The sequence below is a fragment of the Antechinus flavipes genome, chromosome 1, assembly GCF_016432865.1.
Source record: "Antechinus flavipes isolate AdamAnt ecotype Samford, QLD, Australia chromosome 1, AdamAnt_v2, whole genome shotgun sequence".
NCBI classification, from domain to species: Eukaryota; Metazoa; Chordata; class Mammalia; order Dasyuromorphia; family Dasyuridae; genus Antechinus; species Antechinus flavipes.
Genome location: NC_067398.1, coordinates 191,142,241 through 191,167,967, shown reverse-complemented (window position 1 = coordinate 191,167,967; position 25,727 = coordinate 191,142,241). Strand labels below are relative to the sequence as shown.

Below are 25,727 nucleotides of genomic sequence, written 5' to 3'. Positions count from 1 at the left end.
AGTGAAGCTGATCATTCAAAAACAAATCATATCTATTTCCCAGACCTTACTGGGTAAAAGCTTTTTTTTCAGAATGATAAGGCTATTACTGAGAAACCAAGGTCACTATAACATCATGTTGAGGATTAGGATTAGATGAAGATTTCATGGAGGTAAAAAAAAAAAAAAAAAAAAAAAAAAAAACTTCGAAAAAGAGGATTTTGTATAACTTTTGTTTTTAATATTGATAATACTTGGAAATGTACTAGCAATGAAAGTTGTATAGTTTTTATTTCTAGATTCACATGCACAAATACATATACAAGCATATATAACATTTCTATATAAACATTTACTATACATATATATCAATATATTATCTGTATATTAAATAACTTTTATTTATTGTATAATTTGTTCCCCTGCTTGAAGTCAAAATATAAGATGGTCCCTTTAAGTCGTTTTTAGTGCTATGATTCCAAGTAATTCTAAGGTTCTATGATGTCAGACTCTGGTACTGATATTCTGGGACATTAGAAGACTTAGTCCTTTTTACCACAGCTTGAACCATGGATCAAGCAGTGCCTCACCCCCAAGGGGGTATTAATTTTAAGGTAAGCATTTCAAGGGAAAAAAGCCATACTGTTTCTGGTCCAAAGATGAAATGGAGTTCAGAGTTTGATTATGATAGTTTTCTCGAATAGTTTCTAGAAAAAAGAGAGGAACATTGGAACATCTGTGATTTTCACACCATGGAGAGCCTTAGTAAAGAAACTTTATCAAGAATGATAACAATCCTTTTTGTATATTAGTCTCATTAATTTATTAGTCTAATGTGACCAGAGGTTGTACTTTGCTCAGTATTGTCAAAACTGGTAAGTATTAAAGGTGAAAATAAGATCCTCCTGATTAAAAGTCTAGATATGTATCCACTACTCTATGATTTCTCTGAAGAATGATAATCCAAAAATGGCAATTTCTCATTCTCATTTTTTTTAGGATAGATAGAAAGCTATATCTCAGGATACAGAAATCTACAGGATGCCATCATGGAAGAGCAATAGGTGTAATCCTTATGGGAAAACTAGGCAATTTCTAAAGATCAGCTCTAAGAAGGAGAATAGGGTTGAACCTGACAAAAAGAATAAAAATATTATGTATTATATTCCAATCAATATTTGACTGCTTTCAGTATTAGACAAACATTTCTTATAGAACTTATATGGCCTTTGAGGTTTATCCCCCAATTTACTTGATACAAAAAGGCTTGGAACCAATTTTTTTTGACATGATAATGCTTTTAATTTGTTTGAATTTACACAACATTGAATAGGTCTTCTATGCAAAATGTATCATAGAAACTCATTAGCTCATTAAAATCTGAAACCATTGCAGTTTGGTTATTTGTATTGTTTTTACTTTTATGTCTCCAATGCTGCTTTGTAAAAGAAATTGTTATTTTTTCTGTTTTTTTTTTTTTTTACCAGTCACTATGTAGCCAAAGATTATTTGACAAAAATGTTGATTCTTTTTATTTAAATTCTTTCCATTTTTATAACAAATGCATGGTTATTATTTAAAATTAGAATCTAGGTAGCACCAAAGGACTATGAAATGCTATTGATGGTATATTAAAGAAGGGTAATTAAACACAGTAGTGACTGCCTATTTAACTTTCTTATGTAATAAACCAATTTCCTTTCATAATTAGCATTGTCATTACAAATTAAATGAACCACCTGTCACAATTAGCATTATGTCTCTTTAAATATATCAGAGAATTTAAACAAAGGGTTATATTGTCTATTTGATAGCTTAAAATAAATGATAACTTGTTATGAACTTTCAGAATAATCTCCTATTCCCTTACCTAAACAATAACCAACTTTACATTACATTGTAAGCACCTCAAGGGCAAGAATGCTATTTTTCCTCCTATTATATCCCCAAAGCTTGATTAGTTCAGTGCTTGACACTTAAATATTTTTGACTATTTATAGATCACATAAGCCCTATGAAATACTAGTGAGTAGGCCTAGAATCCAAAATGCATTCTCTGCATAAACCATGAAGTATTGCTTAAAACTGAAGATGCTCTAGTTCAAAGGTTTCCTTCAGTCCCTCTCAGACATGTAAAATGGAACCATTATCTTGTTTCCCCTGCCTTTTTTTGAATTTTCCAAATTGTTACTGCTTACTTAGGAAGAAACCATTTCCCATAAGCTTAGAAAAAAAAATCTACAAGCAAGTTTAAAAAGTTTACAGAGAAAGAATTAGTATAATTAGAGTAGAAGGAGAAGAAGAAGAAGAAGAAGAAGAAGAAGAAGAAGAAGAAGAAGAAGAAGAAGAAGAAGAAGAAAGAGAGAAAAGAAACAAAGAGAAAGAAAGAAAGAAAGAAAGAAAGAAAGAAAGAAAGAAAGAAAGAAAGAAAGAAAGAAAGAAAGAAAGAAAGAAAGAGAAAGAAAGAAAGAGAATAGAAGAGAGGGAATAGAATCAAGTGCTCACTCAGAGAAACAGATATTTTCAAGAAGTTAACAGGAAAAAATATGGATAAAAGGGAATGTTGAAGTGATTAAAAATAAAGATTTAGGGAGGAGAAAGCTTGCAGTGGATAACATCATTTGCTTTTTTCAGTGAAGTATTTGAAAAAGTCTTGTGCTGAAAAGGGGGGCAGAAAGATTTTAAGTGATATAAGGGAATTTAAAATTTGAATCAGATTCTGAAATAAGTAGAAACCAGAGTTAATTATGGGAAAATAGAAAGATGTGTGTATAATAGTGAGGACCTAGATAAAATTATATTAAATATCTTAGGGATAACTATCATCATTGTTAACTTATTCCATCATTATTTGGCAACATATTTCTAGAACAAAAGGCATAGGGAGAATAATCTAGAATGAAGATTTTAAAAGAAAAATATGGTGATAGCATGGAGTAGGTAATTGTGTGAGAAGTCAAGCACAGAGGAAAGCATAAAATTAAACTAGTTTTCTAATGGATCAATATTTTGAGAGAAAAGTGAAACCAGAGTAAGGCCTGAAAGAGCAAGAATGGGTTAGATGGACAATAAGTTCCAGGGTAGAAAAGATTTAGGATATGTTAGGTATAAAAAAAAGATGCAAAAATAAGAGGTTTGAGTCAGATAAAGAAATTTCAGAGAGATGTATAGTTAAGGTAAAACATTGGTGCAAAATGATGAGATAAAGTTTGTAATCATTTTTTAGCATGGTTGTTGTGGAGTAAAAGGTCATATAATGAGAGCTGAGGTGTTTAATGGAAGGGGAAGCTAGGGTGTGAATGGAAATCCCCAAAGATAATGTGATGGGATCATAAATGAAGTTCTAAATTCACTGGGGAAAAGAAGTAGAATGATTTCAGATGCAGTAGGAAAACATCATAAAACTCTTGATACTATTACATGTCTTCATAGGGTGAATCCCAAATAATAGATATGGCTAATGAGTCAGAGAGAAAAATCTGAAAGTGGCAGTGAGAAAAAATAATCTATTATTCTTGCTGATCCTGCAACTTTGGGGGAAGGGAAGTGTATGATAAAGGGTTCATCTACCCTAGTAATAGTCTCTATATAATTTCTTCAGTAAACAATATCGGCTTAAATGATTTCATAGATATTGGGAAAATGAAAGAAAAGGTATAATATAAAGGTCACTTTCTCATCAACAGAATCAGAAAAAGAGAGAAACTGAAATCCCTGATTTTTTTTATTTTCTTCTTTGCACTACTCCTAACTCTGTTCTTTCTCTTTTGCCATTTCCTCTTAGGCTTTTTGTGATGCTTATCTTTTTCTATTATAGATTTGTCTTTTATTATTATTATTTTTTAGGGCTTTTAAGGACAGAATCTCATTTCACTCACATAGAAACTCCCAGTAAGAAAATTTTAATCTAACATGTATCAATGCATGGAGCTCTGCAACATAATGCTTTCCTAACTTACTTCCTTCCCTCCCTCCTTTTCTCCTTCATGACTTCCTCCCTCTCTGTCTGTGTCTCTATCTTTGTCTATCTGTCTCTGTCATTATGAATGTAGACAAGCACATACACACACACACCACAAAAAAAAGAAGATTCTGCATGAATCAGTGAATCTCCATTTTAGTAATTACCCTGCATGTCACTTCTTTCTGAACTTATTTCTGATTTTGTTTTCTTTGTTTGATTTTGCATATAAAGAAAATGTTACAATTCCCATATTTTGAGGAGGTGGAGTGGGGTGGAAGGGGCATATCACTACTTTTAATTCTCCCCTTGGGTAAGGGGTAAGTTAAATGAATCCAAGTTTGCTTGTAAATATTTTCCAGGTTATCCCCCCTCTTGATATATGCATCTTTTTACTATTTATGTGGCAGAAGGTAAGTAGTATTTTTGGTCTTTTGTTTGGCATCATTATTATTTCATTTGAGAGATAAAAAATTTACTTAGTTCTGTTCACTTCATTCTTTGTCAGTTCAGATAGATCTTACACATTTTTTTCTAAAACTATCCACTTTATCATTTCTTATGGTTCACTATATTCATCCAAATAGTTTTAAAATTACTATATGGAAACTAATGCAATAACCAGCTATTGGGAAATAACTAAATGAATTGTGGTAGATGAATGTAGTATGAGGTAAGTTTTATAATCTAGTTTTTTCCTCAATAACACTATGGTTGCCACAAAGAGTCCTATGATCATCATACCCCCAAGTTCTTGCTGAAGTAACATTCTTAAAGCACTAATCTAATTAAGTGGTTCCTCTGTTCAATCCACTCCAGTGGGTTTTTAAGAAATCTGGGATCTTCTGCCACATCACTCCTTAATCCTATCAAAATTGTTTTTCTGGAATTGATGGAACTTTGTATTATTTTCTTCCTTGAAGAAAATTAGAACCTGGGCTCATTTCTAGTCTACCCCAAATAGAGAGTCTACTATTTAGACTTGCCAAAAATCCTAATTTTCTTAGTTTCTTCAACTGCTAATTTTGAATTCTACCTCAGATACTATAACTTATTGGTGTCATGACACTGAGTCAGTCCCTTCACCTGTTTGGGTTCTGTTTCCATCTCTAAAATGATTAAGTAAGACTTGATAACATTGAAGATTCTTTCTAGTTCTAAATTCCTAATCCCCTCTTGCACAGAATTGTATAATTTAGACATTTCTCAACACTCTTGCCTTCTTTAACTGAATTTGCCCTTACTGTCAAAAATTTTAATGAGTACTGTAGTTGACAATCAGAAATTGAGTGAGCAGATCTTCCAAAAATTAAAAATCTTAAATAAAAACCAAAATAAAATTAATTTCTTCTTAGAACTCTTTTCAAGAATAAATAAAATGTTTGTTTCCCCCAATGATCCTTCCAAATAATCCAACATGTATTAGTACAAGCTTGTGTTTATATAATAATGACTGGAATAAATAAATAATTGTATGGAAAATCATTTATTAAGTACTTTCTATATGCAAAGAAGTCTGCAAAGTCATGGTCATATGTGGGTCTGTGTGTCTGTGTGTGAATTTCCATAGACAGAAAACATAAGAGAATCACTATTCTTATGGAATTCACTTTCTCATATGGAAATAAAAACATTTATAAAATTTCAGCTATAAGTCAAATGGAAAGGATCTATAATATTTAGGTTGTATTTGCCAAGCAGATGGTAATAATATATCTTCTTTAATGTAATTCCCATTAATTAAAATCATATGCATCATTTAGATAAATGATGCAGGATTCCAATTTGCATCTATTAATGCATGATCTCAAAAGACAAGTATTTAAAATAACTGAAAAGACAATTCAAAATTAAATGCCATAAACCCTAAACATTTTTGTATTGTTTATAAGCCTTTTTGAACTGTATCCAATAGTGAATGTATTAGATACAATAAAACTAGTGTTGATGTGAAATATAATAGATTTATAACCCATAGAATTTTCCACAGAATCAAAGCCTAACCAGAGATTAGGCTTATTTTATATAGCAAAGTGAGTCATTTCTCTATCTCCCTATCTCCTATCTTGGAACCTTAAAAGTGATGTTTCACCAGGCATTATAAAAATGTTGTATATATAGGTTTTCTAGAATTAGTCAAGTTGACTAATTTTGCAACAAGCTTTTTGCTGTCAGTATTGTGTATGTGATATCTGACAGTTGACAGTTAAAGATTTAAAGATATCTTCAAAGTGAAAGGCAGCTAGTGGGGCAGAAAGAGCATAGGTGAAAAATGGTAAAAGAAATAGTAGAGGGAGTAGTTTTCCTTTCACCAAATGAATCATAATCAATACTGGCAGGAAAAAAAAAATTGAAAGAATGTATTACTACATCATCCTTATTTTAAAAACTCCTGAAGGTCACCACTCTTCTTAATTCATCTCATAACACTCTCTTTCCAGTACCCTACTCTAAAAGACAATAATAAAATTGATGGTCATAGATCTACAGTTTTATACAGCAATGTTTTAGTTAAGTACCTGTTAATTTTCCATAGGGATCTAGGATCTCAGAGTTAGGGGGAAGCTCCTCATTGTGAAAAGCCCTTAGGCTTCAGAGGATGCAAAATAGGAAGATATAGAGGAAGTTGGAAGCTAAAGGATAAGATTGTATAAGAGAATGAGTACCAGGAGTGAGACATTAATACAACTGTCTAGCACTACACACAAGGAAAAAAAGGTGATTCATAGAGATAGCTAGATAAAGGTAGGAAAGACTAAATTAAAAAAAAAACTAACTTCTTAAAGTCACCACTATCACTATCAAATGTCTTTAGAGAGCTTCATGTGATCCCTTGTGACAAATTCCCTAAGATAAGCCTAAGAGCTGAAAAAATTTAGTTTCAGAAGTAGGTAAAGCACAGAGACGTAAACCCAGGAAAAGTGGAAAATAGGATCAATTGCACACCTCACAGCAAACCTATAGAAGTGTTCTAAATTGTGACCCCCCCCCAACTCTGAACAGAAATAGAATTTGATAATAAAACAAAGGAGAAGAAAAAGAAAAGGAGAATGGGATAAGGAGTGAAAAAACCTTAAAGACATATTTAGCCATTTTCATTTATGTGAAATTAGATTTTACACAAAGAAATTCTTTTCAGGGAAGGCGAAAAAAAGTTGAAAAAGTAATTTTATTAAGCATTACTTACAAATTTCTAATATTTAAGGTTTAAAGGAAATGATATGTATGTATATAAAGAGATATTCTTCAATAGATGCCATCTATTAAAAATTTTAAAAAATTTCAAAAGAAAAATCACGAATTACAAATGGTCATTTCATGAATGAAATGAAATGAAAATTGAAATAGATCTATACTGAAATGCAAAAACTGAGAAGAGTTTATGATGAAGGAATTGTGGGAGTACAAAAACACTAAAATAATGTTGATGAAATTGTTGATTGGTCCAACTAATATTCTACATTCATTTTTTAACTAAATAAATAGCTAGTCATACTACTATTGCAATATACCCCCAAAAAGACAAAGATAGAATTGGGGCTTCAATAGTTAATAAATGATTTATATCAACACTGTGAACTGGGAAAAAGTGATTTCTATTAATTGAGAAATAACTACAAAAATATATAGGTATAATGGAATATTACTGTGACAAATATCATCTTGACAAATGAGATTAAAAATAAGGTTCTTTATTAATAAAGACATGAAAATTTAAGCAAACAGAATGAGAAGAACTCTATCATTATATATATATGTATATTATATATATGTATATATATATATAATGTATATGGTACATACACATATATAGTACCTTTAGCAGTGCAAATGATTGTTAAGCAAGTGAGCAAACTGAATAATAAATGGACCATGAAGCATGCATTTGTCCTCATGCCAGAAAAGTTGACAACTATTATAGCAGAATGCCACAAGTCCAATCTGGAGGAAAAGAGAAGATATTAATTTTTTTCCAAAAAAGACTAATGTAAAGACAAATGCCATCAATAAAAATTCTTGGTGTTTTTTTTGTTTGTTTGTTTGTTTGTTTTTTAAGAGAGCATTGATCTTTAAGTCAAAAGAATTGATCCCAAAATTAATATCAAATATTTGTTAACTATGTGACATCGAACAAATGACTGAAATTCTCTATGCCCTATTTTCTTTATTTGTCAGGTAAAATAGTGATGTTCAAATTAACTAGTGGATTTCACATGATTGTTATAAGAAAAGCACTTTAACTTAAATAAATGTTAGGGAACTGTACAAAAGTGACAATATGTTGTTCTATTTCAAAGCAATTCTTTTAGCATGAAAATTTGACATAAAAGCATAAATTATTAGATTGTAACTTTTTGGAAGCAGGACCAGTACCATATACTTTGATATCTCACTTAGTTTTTAGCATGTTACATAGGAAAAATAGAGAAATAATACAATTGTTGAAAACAGTTTGGGGATAATTTGGCCATTGCAATCAATGCTGTTTGAGCTAACATCTCTTCAAAATCTGCAAATAATTTGACAGAGATCATCTCATTTACAATATAGATTTACTATGTTTAAATGTTTGTGAACAATGGGGAGTTTAAAGATTTTTATTTCTGTTTAAGAATCATTTGGTTAATTTGAGTTCAGGGGATCATAGGGAAGTATAGCAATTATCCAATATTCGATTCCTTATCCCAAATAAGTTGAAATCATTGGTTCCATATAGCTTTATATCAAATTTCTTCAATTATTTCCACTCCTAAATTTATAGCATCCTCTGGAATCTTAAATTAGCTTAAAAGAAAAAAAAATTCTCAAAACACAATTGATTTTATTTCATCTTAATGTTAATGGTATAAATGAGTGGTACAAAAACATCAGAGTTGAAAAATCAAACTGACAATTCTAAAGATTATGGCAATTTGAAACATACAATATTGCTACATTAATTTTAATTTTTTACAATAGGAATCAAAATGAAAATCTTACTATGGCACTGAGATAACTATAGCTTTCACATTCTGTGTCAGTAGACCACAAAGTTCAAAATATTTTAACAAACAGGAAAGGTTTCAATTTCTTCAAAATGCAGAATCCCACCTTCTACATATGACTTTTGCTTATTAACACTCATGAAATTTCTTCCTGAACACATTTTATTCATTAGTCTATAAAGTGTGTGTCCCCAATAGAAAATAAACTTCTTGAAGGCAGAAACTATCTTTCTGACCTCAATATTTAGCACATTTGATAAATCAAATGTGTTTAGTAAATATTTGTCGAATTCAATTGAACTGATAGCTATCCTTGGATATTTGAAAGGCTGTTGTATGGAACAGGCTTCTTGTTCTACTTAGTCCTTAGGGTCAGTCATAGGAATAATGATTAGAATTTAAGAAGAGGGCATTTTATACTTGATTAATCATGGGGTAGAGAGAAGGGACAAAGAATCTAACAATAAGATTAATCCCAAACCATGTTATACTATACAAACCTTCTTCAGTGTCAGGAAAAAAAAAAAAATGTGGTCCAGATAATAATACCCTTATTTCATTATTATGAAGACATTTCAATCATTTAAAAGAGTTTATTAGGGTAAAGAGAGAAGAAAAGTCAAAGAGAGAATTGATGGAAGAGAAAGAAGGGGGAATAGATTAGAGAAATAAAGAAATACATGTTTACGGAGAATAAGGTTATCAACCATTCAACCACTTTTTTGTGTCACTTAATTGTTATCTAAAATATGCATACATATCTCTCTGTGTATAGGATGGAACAATTTGTTGATATTGTCACTCTGGGGAAAAGAAAGGTTATCTTCCAAGTTACAAATCTCTTTTAAAAGAAATATTGTTGTCATCCTTATTTCCAGGAGAAGATAATCTTAAGGATAGAACTGTTTTGTTTCTGATATTCTCTCAGCTCCTAAAAAGCACGTGATACATAGTAGGTTCTTGATGAATTCTTTTGAATTTTATTGAATAATACTGATAGGTAAGTAAATGATGAAAACTATAGGCAGTGCTATATTATGCCATGTATAGAGATATTATAAAACATTGTTAGATTTTCCTAATTCTTTTTTAATTATCTGACACATCTTTTATAGTATACATTTCATCAGTGTGATGTTAAAGTATTTTCGTACAATTTTTCTCAATGTTAATCAAAAAAGGTCACTGATCTTTCATTATTGAGAAAATAAATTTATACTTAAGAAATTAGTCTGGTTCCTTTTCTCTGTTTTTAATTTGACTAATCACAAGTATATTTTTTAACTCTATTATTGTGTTCTGTTGTAGATGCTATTATCCCGAAAGTTAATGTTCAGATTCTAAGTCTTAGAGTTAAAAGAAAGAAGTATTTCCAGCCTTGATGAGCATGAGGGGTCCACCATATAAAACTTTGTTTTGCCTGTTCTTAGGCTTACTTCTCAACATGCCCGTGTAAGTTCAAATTGAATAGTATAAGTTCTACAACATTTATTCACTGCTTTTTTTCTGCCACTTCGCCATGATAGCAAATAGTGGAAAAGCCAGAGTACCTCACAGACCCTTAGTCTGTTACCACAGAACAGATCATTTTGCATTTTTGAGTCACTTCTCTGCAAAGTGGGGATAATATTTGTGCTGTTTGTATCTATGTATCTATCCATCTATCTACATATATTAGCTATTAGCTTACATTTATAGTGCTTTAAGTTTTGCAGAGAATTTTTCATATTTTATTTCATTTAATTTTCATAAACACCCCAAGAGTTAGGTGATATTATTGTCCCTGTTCTACAGATGAAACTGAGAGAGGTTGAGTGCCTTGTCTAAAGTTATATGGTTAATATCTACCTAAGGGAGGATTAGAATTCAATTCTTTATGAGTCCTAGTCAAACTCTTTATCTACTACAACTACCCCTACATACAAACTGTGACAAAAGTGCTATAGAAAATTTAAAGTGCTACAAAAATGTAAATTCTTGCATAAAGCAATGAGATAGTAATAACTGAGTTAAAAGAAAATAGCTATCATCTGGGTAAAGGAGGGTCCAATTCAGAAATATAGATATAATCCAAATAAACAGAAATAAGGATCCTGGACTAGGGTAGTGGCTATGTGAGTAAGGAGAAGGCCCTGATTTCTAGAGATAGTAGGGTTAGAAGTGGCAAGATTTGGCATTTGAATGAATCAATACTTAAGCTTACTTGAGACAGTAAATTTAGTCAATATTCTATCAACTTTATCATTTGTGTTTACTGAATTTTGTATCTACATAGAGATTGTTAAGTAGCTAATTGATTTTATTTCCTAAGGGTCTTAATTATCCCACAAGGTAATTCTATGTTAATTGAACTCAATTTACTGAATAACATATTGATAGATTATAAGATTTCTAACTCCAATATTCTTATAGTAGTTCTTAGAGTTCAGAGAGGAAAAATGCCTCAACACAACTTATTATTCCATTATAAAAATTCTAAATATCTAAATTTGTAGTTAATATAATATCACTTAATCTTTCTAAGTCTCCGTTTACAAGCTTTCAAAACAAAGATGTTGGTTTATATGACTCTTTTGGTTCCTTTAAGCTATAAATCTATTATAGATTTATATCTTACACTTGTTTTGGAACTTTTCCCAGTCTTACAATTCTCTACAAGTAGTAAAGCAACGCGAATAAATGGTGTTAAGTGCTTATTTTATCCAGGAGCAAGAACAATGGTTTTCCAGTCAAAAGGCCTATAGTTCACATTTCAGGGCAAGAAATTCCTAGCTGTGTGGTTTAAGACAAAGTCATTTCACTTTTCCAATCCTCAATTTCTTCACCTATAAAACAGTGATGAGGAACTCTTAAAGAACTAGTTATAGAATAGAGAGAATTTGCGTTCATTCATTCCTCTGGCATATACTAGCTTAGGCAAGTCACAGCTTCTCAAGACCTTAGGCAACTCATTATGATTATAAATATAGATGAGTTGCAAATTTATGATCTTCATCAGTGGAGGGAGTCTACATATTAGAACTTTCTATACATAAATGAGGACTTTCATTTCTATTTCTCCTGCTTCACAGAACTGTTATGGGAATCAAATGGAGAAATATATGTAAATTGTTTTGTGAACTGTGAAAATTTTTATTAGAAAATTAGAATATTAATAGAAAATAATTGGGCATTCATACATTATATATTTCTTAATATGCCTCTATAATAGTATGCTTTTAATTTTCTAATTGCATTTTGAGTTGTCACAATCTATATTTTGAAAATTCACCTATATAATTTTAAGGCATAATCTAATTTGGAATCAAGATAAAAACAATATGACATTTTCTCAAAAAATAATGTGGAGCAATTATGTAAATATTGACACACAGTGAAGAAATATTTACTTGTCCCATATCCACCTGTGATTCAAACAAAAAAAAAAGAAAGTTTTTTCAAAGTTAGTGGGAGACAGGTTTCTGGAGATTTGGTTTTTGCTTCCAGGATAAACCTAGAAGGGATTATCTATTATCAATTTGAAGTCACCCTCTAGCTAGACCAACTATGAAATAAAAGAATATCCTAAAAGTGAATTTCAGTCTTTGAAGCAGTCCTTGAGATTTTTGTGCTTTTTCCCACTTTCTCTTAGTGACAAAAAAAGTCAAGTAAACACTATGTACATGTTTTCATATCCCTTTCTCCTTTTTATTGCTTTCTTTTGCACCAAACAAATATCTGAAATGAATAGATCTTGTTCTTGCCTTCTCAGCAGCTATTCAATTCATCTTCTTTGTCTCATTCAGTATCCTGAAATCTATCCTGGAATATTGTTTACTACTTTGTCATCTTTTATCCATCACTTTCCATTAAGTCAAAAGCAGCTGATGAATTATTGTTAAATTACTTCTACAAAAAGGAGCAATCAAGAACATATACCTTAAATAACGAGATGGGATGAGAAGACTATATAGTTAGAAGTTATTTAGCTCAGTTTTTAAAGACTAACCTGTGTTCATGAAGGAAACAAAATTATATGGATACTATTATCAGTATTAAATTACCTTCATCTCCCTCTTATCTACTTCATTTGCCTGGGTTTTACGCCATGGCATTATATAGAATTTAGCTAATATAAATGGAATTTCATATTAAGAAAAATATACCTGAGGAAAAAAAAATGGATTACATTGGTCTCACCAAATGCATTTTAAAACCATATCTGTTTAAATAGTGTGAGATAGTGCAAGTGTTTTAAGAACACTTATCAAGCACATTTAGTTGACAGAAGTCATTAAAGAGAATATGAGGACATTTTTGTTTTCTATTTATAAAATAAATCTCTATTTCTAAATTTAAAAGTTCATATAATATGTCACTATGCACCCAACTTTTCTCACTCCTTCTTGCTATGCTGGACCTGGTTCACACATTGTACCTACACCCAATATGACAAATAATATGTTTCTACAAAGAAAATAGTATAAATCTATAATTCACTGTTGATGGCCTATAAGTAATGCTGATGTGGAATAGCTACATATCTAATACTCAAAAAAGTAGCCTCTGAGCCCCTCCCCGCCAGTATACATACCACTTAACAAGCCAAGATGAGATCATTTAATATTAAAGATGAAACATGTACTGACAGAAGATAAGCAGTAATAATTACAATATATCTGCTCATAAACTTAGATCACACTCTCACACCAATGCACACATTGTACCTTCTTGGGAGAGAGTCTACACAAACTTAAACCTAAAAATGAGGTAAACGAATAAAGAAACTCACATGAGGCAACCTATAAATCTGAATTTCCTTAGACTCTTTAGGACATCATCTATTCATGTGAAATATGAATTCATATTCATTCATTCATCATTTACTAAGCAAAAATACATTTCATCTGGGTTTTTCTGCCCTTCTATTGGAAGAAGTCAGTTTTCTACTACTCGTAGGCTATTGAAGCAGTGGTAAAAAATTTTTTTAGCAAACAGCTAGCCACCTTAAACCTAGATCTACAAAAACAACTCAGTTATGTTCCATTGGCAGAGTGCTGCCAAGCATTCAACTTTTTATTTTAAAAAATATATATATTTTCCCAGTTATAGGTAAAATCATTTTTGTAATTGTTTTAAAACTTTGATTTCCAGATTCTCTCCCTTCCTCCCTTCCTAGCCCACTCAATATTGAAAAGACATATGTGAAGTTAGACAAAACATTTTCATAAAAGCCACATTGCAAAAGAAAACATAGATCTCCTTCTCCCCTTAGTTTTTAAAAAAGTATACTTCAATCTATATTCTGACACAATTCTTTCTCTGGGTATGGATAGCATTATTCATCATAAGTCATTCAGAGTAATGTTGGATCATTGTATTGCTGAAAATAGCAAAATCATTCACAGCTGATCCTCCAACAGCATTGCTATTACTTTGTACATAGTACATTACACTTTGTATGAGCTCATGGAGGATTTTCCAGGTTTTTCTGATAGCATTGTGCTCATAATTTCTTACATAACATTAGTATTCCATTATTATCACATAGTACAATTTAGTCAGCCATTCCCCAATTTATGAGCATACCTTCAATTTTCAATTCTTTGCCCTGAGGGGGAAAAAAAAACTACAATAAATATTTTTGTACATATAGGTCTTTTTCCTTTTTTTTTTTAAATCTCTCTTGGGACACATGTCTCATAGTGTTATTGGTAGGTCAAAGAGTATGCAAGATTTTATAACCTTTTAGGCATAGTTCATATCCTTTAATTATTTATCAATTGGGGAATGGCTCTTTTTATTTTAATAATAGTTTTTTTTTTTTCAAATGCTTAGAAAGATAGTTTCTAGCATTCACCTGAAAAATCTTGCATGACAATTTGTTCTCTCTTTTCCTCCCCACCCTTCCAAAACAGCAAGCAATCTGATATAGGTTAATCATGTACAATTCTGCTAGACATATTTACATATTTGTCATGCTACCAAAAAAATCAGATCAAAAGAAAGCACAAGCAAGGGGGAAGAGAAAGCAAACAAATACACAACAAAAAAGGTGATATATACTTCCTTTGATCCACTTTGTCTCCATAGCTCTCTCTCTGAATGTGAATAACACTTCCCGTTATAACTCCATTGAATGGCTTAAAAAAAAAAAAAAAAAAAAAAAGGAATTGAATGGCTTTTATGCTTTTTTAAAATAAATTTCACTTAGTTCCCTATGTATTTTAGAAATAAGGCCTTCATTTGAGAAACTTGCTCCAAAATTCTTTAGAATTAGACTGCTGAAAAAAAATCAAGAAAACTTAGGGCAGAACTGAAGTCATCCAGGTACAACTCAAAAAGGTCAGAAGACAGACCCATGTCCAGTATTAATCCATTCAAAGTGAAAACAGCTCTGGGCTAGCTCTGCAGAAATACCAAGTGGGGACCCCAGGCTAGCGGGGTATGTCTGGAGTTTCAGCAGAAACCACAGAAATTTTCACTTCCTGGACAGCATGAGAAGTTGGGAATCTGAGTCTGGGAAAAATGAATGAATCTCAACTGATTATGAGCTCCAGGCCCAGCTATGAGGCAGAAATGCAGCTTTGGGCTAGAAGGAACCAGAGCACCTGATAAGTGCAGAGACAGTGGGACAGGGACTCTATGGATGTGGGCACTTGCAGATGGGTGGAGGTCTTGATTTGGGGTTCCAGTTCAGAGTGGAGAGCCAAAGTGAAGTCAAAGACACCTTTCTCCCCACACCAAAATTAGAGGTGCTTGCACAAATATCTCATATTAAAAAAATGAAATGGCAAAGAAGAACCCACTCCCTCCCCCCAATAGAGATTTACTATGGTCCCAGAGAAGGCCAGGGTTCATCTTCAGAGGAGGGTACTGAAGTAAAAAAAAAAAAAAAAGCTTCCCCTTCAAAGAGTTAAGTGAACTGGCTCCCTACCCAGAGAGATTTTATAGAAGAACTTAAAAATAATTTAAAAATTAAATGAGAGACATTGAGGAAAAATTTAAAAATATATATATGTGTGTATGGGGGGGGCAGTGTGTATGTATGGTTATATATGTATATGTACATATCTGTATCTGTATCTGTATATGTATATATAAATATATCCTTTCCCAACTACACCCTGCTGGGAAATGGGAGGAAGATAAAAGGGAGAAAAAAAGAATAAAGTAAAAAAAGATGCATAGCATTGAATTAAAGAATAGTTTACAAGGAAGTAAAGATGGACACTCATGAATATAATTTTTTCTACTAATATATATACTTTCTTGAACTGGTAATTTGTTGTTATATATTTTGAATCCTTCCTGATGTTCTGCTGAGCCCATGACAATATTTTCTTTTATATTCCTTTTCTGTTTTTCTTTTCTCTTTTAAATAAATTTTAAAAAAGAAAAAAATTTGTTTTCAGCTAGAAAATTGTTCCACTCCATCTTTTTATGGGTTATGACACCCTCAAATTTTAGAGTTACCATTTAAAGGGTTTTGAAAGTGTTTGGGAGAGTACTTGAGTGAGTCCCTTCCTTTACTCTGGCATTTTGGCTTTTCCTTCCTAATGTTTCGGTTTCAATGAAAAGTTCAAGACTGGGACCTTCAAAGCTGTTCAAGTGGATTCTCTGAATTAGGATTTTCTCTATTTTCATCTATAGAACCCAGTAGAAGTACCCTATAGGCAAGTCTCAGGCTATAGATCTTACTAGACAGCAATTCAGCCTACCTTCAAGTTCTTCAAATCACAGAGCATATATTAAGTGTAGGACTTTTATTTCTCTAATCATTTGATCATACCTAGATTGTGCTTCTATTGGTTTCTTGTTTCTGGGTTCTTATGACTTCTGATTTATTGGTTTATATAATTAGTTTTTCTCAACAGTTTTTAATTTCTAGTTCCCTGGCTTATTATGTGTTTCTTTAGTTGTAGTTATTGAGTGTATAGTTTAGATTAAGTAATCAAATATGCATATTTATGTGATATATGAAACAAATATTTCATGAATACACAATTTTCCCACTCCGTTTCCACTCATGGTACTTTTCTTTTGTGTTCCTCACATATATTTCTTTTTTCTTTCCTTTACAATAAATAAAATGTGTAACAAAAATGGGGACCAATAGATATTAATTTTTTTAGAACAGATACTGATGTCCTGGAGACCTTACAAATCAGTGGCTCATAAGGATCTCTATAAAGATTCATGAATGTTGATTATTTCAGAAATTTCAAAGTGGTATATGGCAAATGTGATGCTTAATGTTTTTCCCACAAGTGATAAAATATTAGTAATAGAACAACTTCAATTCAATAATCCTTTAAATATATTTGTATTCATTTTGAACATAAATATAAAAAGATCTTTTTAAAATTCCATTTATACAACACAGCACAAAGATTCAATAGGAAATCGTGAATTTCCAATTGAAACTATGGTTCTGAGACCCTCAAAAAAGCATATTGATTTTATTAACTGATGATTTTTTTTAAATTTCATTCTCTAAAAGGCAATTACTAGAACCAAGGGAGGAATATGAATGCTGGATATGGAAGCAAGAAAACTTAGGTTGAAATGCCATCTTTGACACTTAGTCTTCATTCATGCAATAAAAATAATTATTCTTGTAGTATTTTACTCATTGGATTTTGAGATTCAAATGATGCAATGCAGATAAAGTATTTTGCAAACTATAAAATTCTATATAACTTTTAGTTAAGATTATTAATCCCTAATGTACTTCATTATACCTCTTTCATAGGTTGTTAGTTTTCCTACTTTTCCTGTCTTTTTTCTTCTCAAGAGAGCTAGATACACAGTGAAATTGTTCTAACAATTGTTTTGTTTTTGTTTTTTTTCTGACTTATTCTTTATTTGTTGTTCATTTGTGTTTGACTTGTAATGATCCTATTTGATGTTTTCTTAACAAAGATGCTAGAGTGGTTTGCTATTTCCTTCTCTAGCTTATTTCACTGATGTGGAAACTGAAACAAAATTAAGGGCCCTGGATTCACATAGCTAGTAAGGGCCTGAGATCAGAATAGAATTCATGAAGATGAATCTTCCTGATCCCAAGGCCAGTGTTACCTTAGGTGCCATTTATCCTTTCTCTGACAATGTGATATAAAAATGACCAGGTAGGTGTTTTTACTGTTGATATGGTGGAAGAAGGTGAGTGAGAGAAGTTTTATATTTTCATCTACCATTAGACATACAAATAGATGCTCCATTCAATGTTTAATATGTTTTGAGTCTCACAAAATTATATCTTATTTTATGCATAATGTTGCATTATTTTACTATTATTCTCATGAGTTCATGTTAGTCTATGATTTTCAGAATTGTTTTACTTGAGCCATGATGAACTCTCATCTCAGAGATACTAGACTCAGTGAAACGATATTAACTTCCAACTCTCTGAAAACTCAAGCTTAAAATTTTTTCATTGTTCTCAATGTATTTTACTTTAATGATTTTGCCACGGTAGTAAAACTGTATGATATTAAAGGTGAATTGAAAGTCTGAATGCCAAATGATAAACTTCCTTAAGAGTATGGATTAAATATACTTGAAAGATATGAGAAATCTGTTAATTAAACTTTTTTTTTCCCTTTTTTCTTTATTATAGGAATCCAGAAACTTATTCATCAAGTAATTATTTAATTGAAATTTGTCAATCTCTTCCACAACTGCTGGTCGAATTCAGCTGGTCTTTGAGAGATGTTTTGGGTAATGCTTTCGTTGTGCCATTTTAGCTCAAACTTTCTTTAATGAAGCATTTTGTTGTCCACGTAGGAATGCTACTTTCCCAAACTCTGATTTGCTTTGTTTTGAAATAACTATCACAAACCCCAATATGAGTAGAGAATAAAAAGAATTTGCATCATCTGAAATTGTTCCAAAAGAGACTGCACATATATAGAAAGGGGGAAAAAGTGAAATAAAAGATAAACAAATGTTAGAACAGGTGAAATGTAGATAACATTATCTGAAGAATTAGATCCTCTTTCCTTTAATTAAGAAATAAAGTATCTGAATTCAGATCATTTAAACTTGTACACGTAGGCCCCAGTTTCTTAAACTGTGGCTGGCAACCCCATATGCAATTTTGTAACTGAATGTGAGAGTCATGAAATTAATGTTTGATTAGTTATATATACCTATATATCTCAGTCCATATAAAAATTTCTCTGGAGGATAGGGATCATGAATGGAAAAAGTTTAAAAAGCTCTGATCCAGGCGGGTGTTGCTTTTAATCAATTAATAAACATTACTAAGTAGCTACTATGTACCAGGCATTATATTACCTACTAAGGAGACAAAAGGAGCAAAAAAAGCAGTCCCTGCCCTCAAGAAGTTTATAATTTAATGGGGAAGACAATATACAAATATGTATGTGTTTGTGTAGTCATTTTAGGACAACCCAGGCATGACACTGGAAATGGCCCTAACCCCACCCACCCACCCCATCTCTCAAGAAACATTTGTTTTAGATCCCTCAGATCTGGTGAGCCCTCTAATTGAAGGGACAGAGAAAAAAAGGGAGGAAAAGGGATCATAGAATATTCCAAATCATAGAGAAGTCCAAAATAAATATTTTCCCCAACCAGCCGCAGTTATCTTACCATCTTGTCAGACTGCTATCAAAATTGGGTTCCTACTCTTTAGAGAAGTTCTACTCTTCTAAGAGGCTTCTTTCTACACAGAACAGATCCTAAGCATCTTCTTGATTTAAATCCTAACTGACCCATAGATTCTAGAGTCTACATGTGATAGGGGGATGGGACATCATAGACTGTGGGCAAGAGAGAAGAAAGGAACAGAAAGTGATACCATGAATCTTAAATACCATCTACCAATTTGCATGGCACATTTTTTCTGATGTCATTGCTTTACTGTTGTTATCTAATATAAATGATATATAAATAATAAAAAGGAGGAGCTAGTTATTGTTCACTACAAAAAATAATTACTAAATTGCTTACTTTGCTTTTATAGACACATTCACAAAAATCTTTATTTAAATGAGGGTCTCAGCTTTGATCAGATTTATCATTATAGCTCTCAATGGTTATTTTCCACCAACCCATACATAACCTAGATGATCTAGAGAGCAGGCTCCATAAATTCAAACTAAGGGTCTGATTTCTCTCAAATCACAGCTCTTGAACCTGCCCACACATTTGTTCATTTTTAATACTCAGAAGAACAAATTATTTCAAGGAAATTTAATCAAATGACATACATAGTGTACAAATAGGGACAAAACCTTTCCTGCAGACCTGAGTCACAATTTTCCATAAGTATACACAGCATTAGTGAGAAGAATGGATCGTCATAAAGAATCCACATAAGAGGAAATAAACATAAATAAGGAATGTGAATAGCTAGGGTAAACTCTGGAAGTAGTTGCTTGCAGAGAACATACTACTAGAGTGTACATTGAAAAGATAATTTGCTTTTAGGATGCTTTACAGATGCTGATTTCTTCTTTTGGTGATGGCATATTTCTCCCATCAGACCTGCACTATAATGATCTTGTAATTTCTACTGGACACTTTTCTGCTCATGGTACTTTTTTTAATCTTTGAAAGCCACACAATAAAACAGGCAATGGATATTTGCATAAAACTAACAAGCAACTCAAGATCAGGCAGTTCCCCAATTTTCAATCCCTAGGTCTCTCCTATTCTCCCATATTGATAAATGAATAGGAAAAAAAAAAAAGCTGTATATCACTGGCTCCTATGGGAGAATCTCTCTAACTATTAAGTTGGAAAGAAATGACCTCTGGGTTCAATCCTCCCTCATTTTACAAATAGAGATGATGCTGGTAACTAAAACACATTCAATTGAATTCTTGACCTAATGGGTACCAAACCCCAATTCTAATTTCAATAAAATCATTTTCACTTGAGCTATCTATCTGGGCTAGACTTTTTATGACAGGTATGCTGATTTAGTTGACTATTAGTCACTACATTTTAACTGCCCACCTTAGAATCCAAAATTGTGTAACATGTATTGGTTGTGCAGTATCTCTGGGGTTATTTTATAAAGACCCCTACCTCCTATGTACATATGACTTTGATAGAATCTCCTACACAGAGACTGTGCATTCCATATATAACGAGATTTCTTAATGGACCTTTCTCACTTTGCTAATGATATTGGCAATGAACTCTGGTATAATACTGTCATGTGGTTCTCAGAGATTTTCTGAACTGAAATTATAATTAGGCAATTTTCCTTTAACATATTTCTTAGTCATGAAACATACTGTTTGTTAGTCTTTGCATCTGAATGAAGAAAAAATGGAAAACTACTTCAGTATCTTTGCCAAGAAAACCCCAAAAGAGGTCATGAAGAGTTGGACATTACTAAAATGACTGAACAACAAACATCTGAAAATCCACAGCAAAATTAGTAGGAAAATGTTTTTCTTTCCCAATTAAAAAAGCATAGCCTATGGAATCATTCCTAGTAGTGCTAGAAATGTCACAAATTAAATCAACTGAAGATCCAGTTCTATGATCAAGGGTCCTTAGAAAATTCAGTAATGGGAATTTGAAGTGCTAAGTTTGTACGTTTCCCAGAGGGTAAGAAAACTTAATTTCTGGATCAAAACCTTGTTTGATTTCAGTCTCTACTTGGTCAAGGTGGGACCTGTCAAGAAAAGGATGAACTAAGAAATATTTCACAACAGCATATAAACTATAAGAAGCTTTCAGATTCCTATTTAGGTATATGTCTTCGTACCAAAATAAGTTTTACCCAGTAAACATCAACACTAAGATGTGCCTAATATTCTTATTTTATCTTTATACACAAAATCATTGCATATAAATTGAAAGGTTTTCTATTATTTGTTTATTACAAGTATGCAGGATAGTGTTTTTTTTTTTTTTTCAAACACAGCAAGTATATCTTAAGCTTCTTTTAGCAACATACTGCAATTTTTTGCCTCTAAGATCTGTTTTTCCCTTATTCAAGTGTCCTTTCTGGATCTGAATAATTGAAGTGATGTGAATTACTTCATAACCATAAAGTGAAACATTTGGGGAGTCACCAACTACTTCTATCATTTGTGTGAAATAAGTTAGAATTAGGTACAATGCTCCAGGACACAGCTTTATCTTCTATGACTGAGGAAGAATCACATCAATATTTCCTGGCTTATATAATTTTTTAAATTCAATTTTATCTTAATTTTTAGTTTAAAATTATTTCTACCTCTTCCTCATCATAAAGAAGGCAAGAATTATAATTACTCATTATACATATTCAACCGCACAAATATATTTCCACTTTATTCATGTTCTGAGATAAAGGGAACAAACAAACAAACAAAAAAAAAACAAGAAAAAAAAGAAAGCAATATGACTAAGTCTATATTCTGGGTTCATCATTTCTCTAAAGCTAGATAGCCTGAGTCTTTTAGACTTGTGGTAGATCATTATATTGAGTAGATTTATGAAGTTTTTCCACAATTGATTATCTTTACATTATTTCTGGTACTGTGTAAGTTGTTCTGGTTCTGACTTCACTTTGTATCAGTTCATACAGGTTTTTTCAGTAACTATTCCCTTCATAATTTCTTATATACTAATAGTATTCAATCACATTCATACAATATATTTGTTTAATCATTTCCCAATTGAGGAGCATTTCCTGAAATCTGAGGTCTTTATTACCACAAAAAGAGCTGTTATAGTTTTGTATATATGGGTTTTTTCTTTAGTTTTTTTCATATGAATTTTGTTGCTAATTTTTCCTAGCTTTAAAAATTATTTTTTATTAGTTTTATTGAGATAGCATTGGGTAAGTAAATCAAGTTACATATAGTTAAGTTATGGCAAGTTTATAATGTTGATTCAGGAAATACAATTAAAATGTGAGGAATTGGTATTTCTCTAATTGTTTAGAATTGTCTTCATTTATGTGAAAAATATTTTATAATTATAGGCAAACTGTCCCTGTGTTTTTCTTGGCAGGTTGATTACTAAATATTTGCACTATCTAAGGTTATTTTAAATGAAATTTCTCTTTCTCTCACTTCCTGTTAAGTTTTGTTGGTAATACATACACATCCACACACACACATACTAGTGATTAATGTGGATTTATTTTATATTTTGAAAATTTGTCCAATGTATAATTTTTTGACCAGTTTTTAATTAACTCACTAGGATCAAGTCTTTAGTTTACTCTCTAAGTATACTATCACATTATCTGCAAAAATATTTTCCCTCATAGCCTATGTTCATTCCTTCATATTTTTCTTACCTTACAATAGAAATGACATAATTAGCAATTCTAATACAAAAGTGAATAATAGTTGTAACAGTGATCACTCTTGTTTCACTCTAATCTTATTGAAAAGACTTCAACTTTATTCTCATGACAGATAACATTTACTCTTGATTTTAGATAGATACTACTAATTTTAAGAAAAGATCCATACTGTCTAGTATTTTTTAATTGCAATGTGTTGTATTTTGTTAAAAAGCTTTTTTTACATCTATTGAAATATTTATATGATGTTTATTCATTCTATTGCTGCTTTTTTCATTTATGCTTATAGATTTCCTAGTTTTGAACCAGTCCTGAATTATTGGCATTACTCTTGTCTAGTTTCAATGTATGATATTTTTGTGATATATTGTTGTAATCTCCAATATGAGTGTTTTGTTTAAAAAAGTTTTTTTTTTTTTTTTTGCATCAATATTCATTGGGGAAATTGGGTCTAAAGTTTTCTGTCTGTTTTGGCTTTCTCTAATTTAGTATCAAAAAATATTACATCATAGAATAAATTTGATAGGATTCCCTTTTCCTTCAAGCAATTTTATATGATAATGTAACTAATTGTTATTTAAATATTTGGGAAAATTTGCTAATGAATACATCTAATCCTATTTTTCCAAAGGGAATTTATATCTTATTCAATTTCATTTTGTAAACTAGAGTTATCTTACTAATTTATTTTCTCTTCTGTTAATCTGGGCAGTTTGCATATTATTAAAAATCATTCCTTTATTTCACTTAGATTGTCAATTGTCATATTGTTGGGGAATATAACTCTTGATAAATGCTTTTATTTCATTCTCAAAGGTAGTGACTTTGCTTTTATAATTTTTGTTATTGACAAATTAGCTTTCATTTTTATGGTAATAAAATTAGCTAATGGTTTATTTATTTTTCACAAAGATACTTCTACTTTTATTAGTTAATTTTTTATTAATCTTTCCATTGATTTTCAGGACTTCCATATTGGCATTTAATAGGAAGTGTTTAATTTGTGTTTTCTTTTTTTCTTTTAGATGCTTGTGCAATTCATTGATTTGCTCATTCTCTACTTTATTAATGTAGAATTTAGAGATATAAATTTTCCACAACTGGTGTTTTGACAGCATCCCACAAATTTTGGAGTATTGTCTCATTGTTGTCATTTTCTTTAGTTAAATTACTGCCTCTTTTTGTGATTTGTTCTTTGAACCATACACTTTTTAGGATTATGTTCTTTTTCCAATTAATTTTTTGATTGTTTCAAAGATTTCATCTTTTTTTTTTTTTTTTTTTTTGCATTATAGGCATGAAAAGTGTACATTTAATATTTTGGCATTTATTTATAAAATTTTTGTGGTCAATTTTTGAGAAAGTGCCATGCACAGCTGAGGGAAAATATTTAGTTTTAATTATTAAATATTTCAATAAATATTGAATTTGTTATTCAATATTCTTCAGTGATCTATCTTATCTAATTTTTCTAACATTATGGTTATTTCCTTAACTTCTTTTTTCCTTATTTTATGGTTAAATTTTTCTAGCCTGAGGAGCTCTAAGTAGTCCCCTACTAGTATAGTTTTACTGTATATTTTCTCCTGAAATTCATTTAATTTTCCCTCAAATATTTGGATACTCTGCCACTTAGTGTATATATGTTCAATACTGATATAAATTCATTGTCTATGGTGACTTTAAGTAAAATGAGCTTCTTTGATTGTCTCTTTTAATTCAGTCTATTTTTGCTTTTGATTTGTCTGAGATCATGATAGCTATTATTGATTTTTTTACTTCAGCTGAAGCATAATTGATTCTACTCCAAGCCCTTATTTTAGCTCTGGAGATATATTTCAAGGCTGTTTCTTATAAACAATGTATTGTTAGATTACAGTTTCCATTCTGCTAGCCACTTTTATTTTATAAATGGGTTGATTTCATTCATATTCATTTTCCTCTATTCTATTATATTTTGTCATTCTTCTCCCCTCCCCAAGAGTCTTGATTTATTTCTTACTTCTATCCCACTTAATCTGTTCTCTGTTATTCTCTCCCCCTTTCTCTTAATCTCTTCCCCTAATACTTTCCTATTGAATAAGATGGTGCTGATGTAACTAACTATATGTGTATGTATATTGTTCTTTCCTTGAACTAGTTCAGATGAAAGTGAAGTTCAACCATAGCCTACTCTCCCACCTAATTTTCCTTTGCATTGTATTAAATCTTCCTTGTGCTCCTCTTTTATATAAGCTAATTTTCCATCCTTCTTTTTCCCATTCCTAAGTCTATTCTCCCTTTGAGTTCATCACAACAGACTCACACCCATACTCCTATTCTAAGGAGAAACTTTCTTACTGTCCCAGTGATAATAAAGTTTCTAGAGGTTACATTATCTTTTCATATGAGAATATAACCAGTATAATGTTTATTATAATTATATATATTACATATATAATAATATAAATATTATTATAATTATAATAATAAAGTTTAAGTCCCTTACTAGTTCTCATTCATTTTTCCTTCTTATATTTCCTTTGCATCTTGT

The 25,727-nt window shown here is 31.1% G+C and overlaps 1 long non-coding RNA gene across 2 annotated transcripts; it reads left to right on the top strand.

Annotated features, from left to right (window-relative positions):
* Positions 1 to 491: 491 nt before the first annotated feature.
* On the top strand, positions 492 to 18,791 carry LOC127551835 (uncharacterized). Of its 2 annotated transcripts, XR_007951187.1 has the most exons (4): positions 506 to 593; positions 4,303 to 4,353; positions 10,234 to 10,377; positions 18,527 to 18,791. It is a non-coding gene; the product is annotated as an uncharacterized LOC127551835 (long non-coding RNA). The 2 variants fall into 2 exon arrangements; XR_007951193.1 differs by lacking the exon at positions 4,303 to 4,353 and having other exon boundaries at positions 492 to 593.
* Positions 18,792 to 25,727: the final 6,936 nt, after the last annotated feature.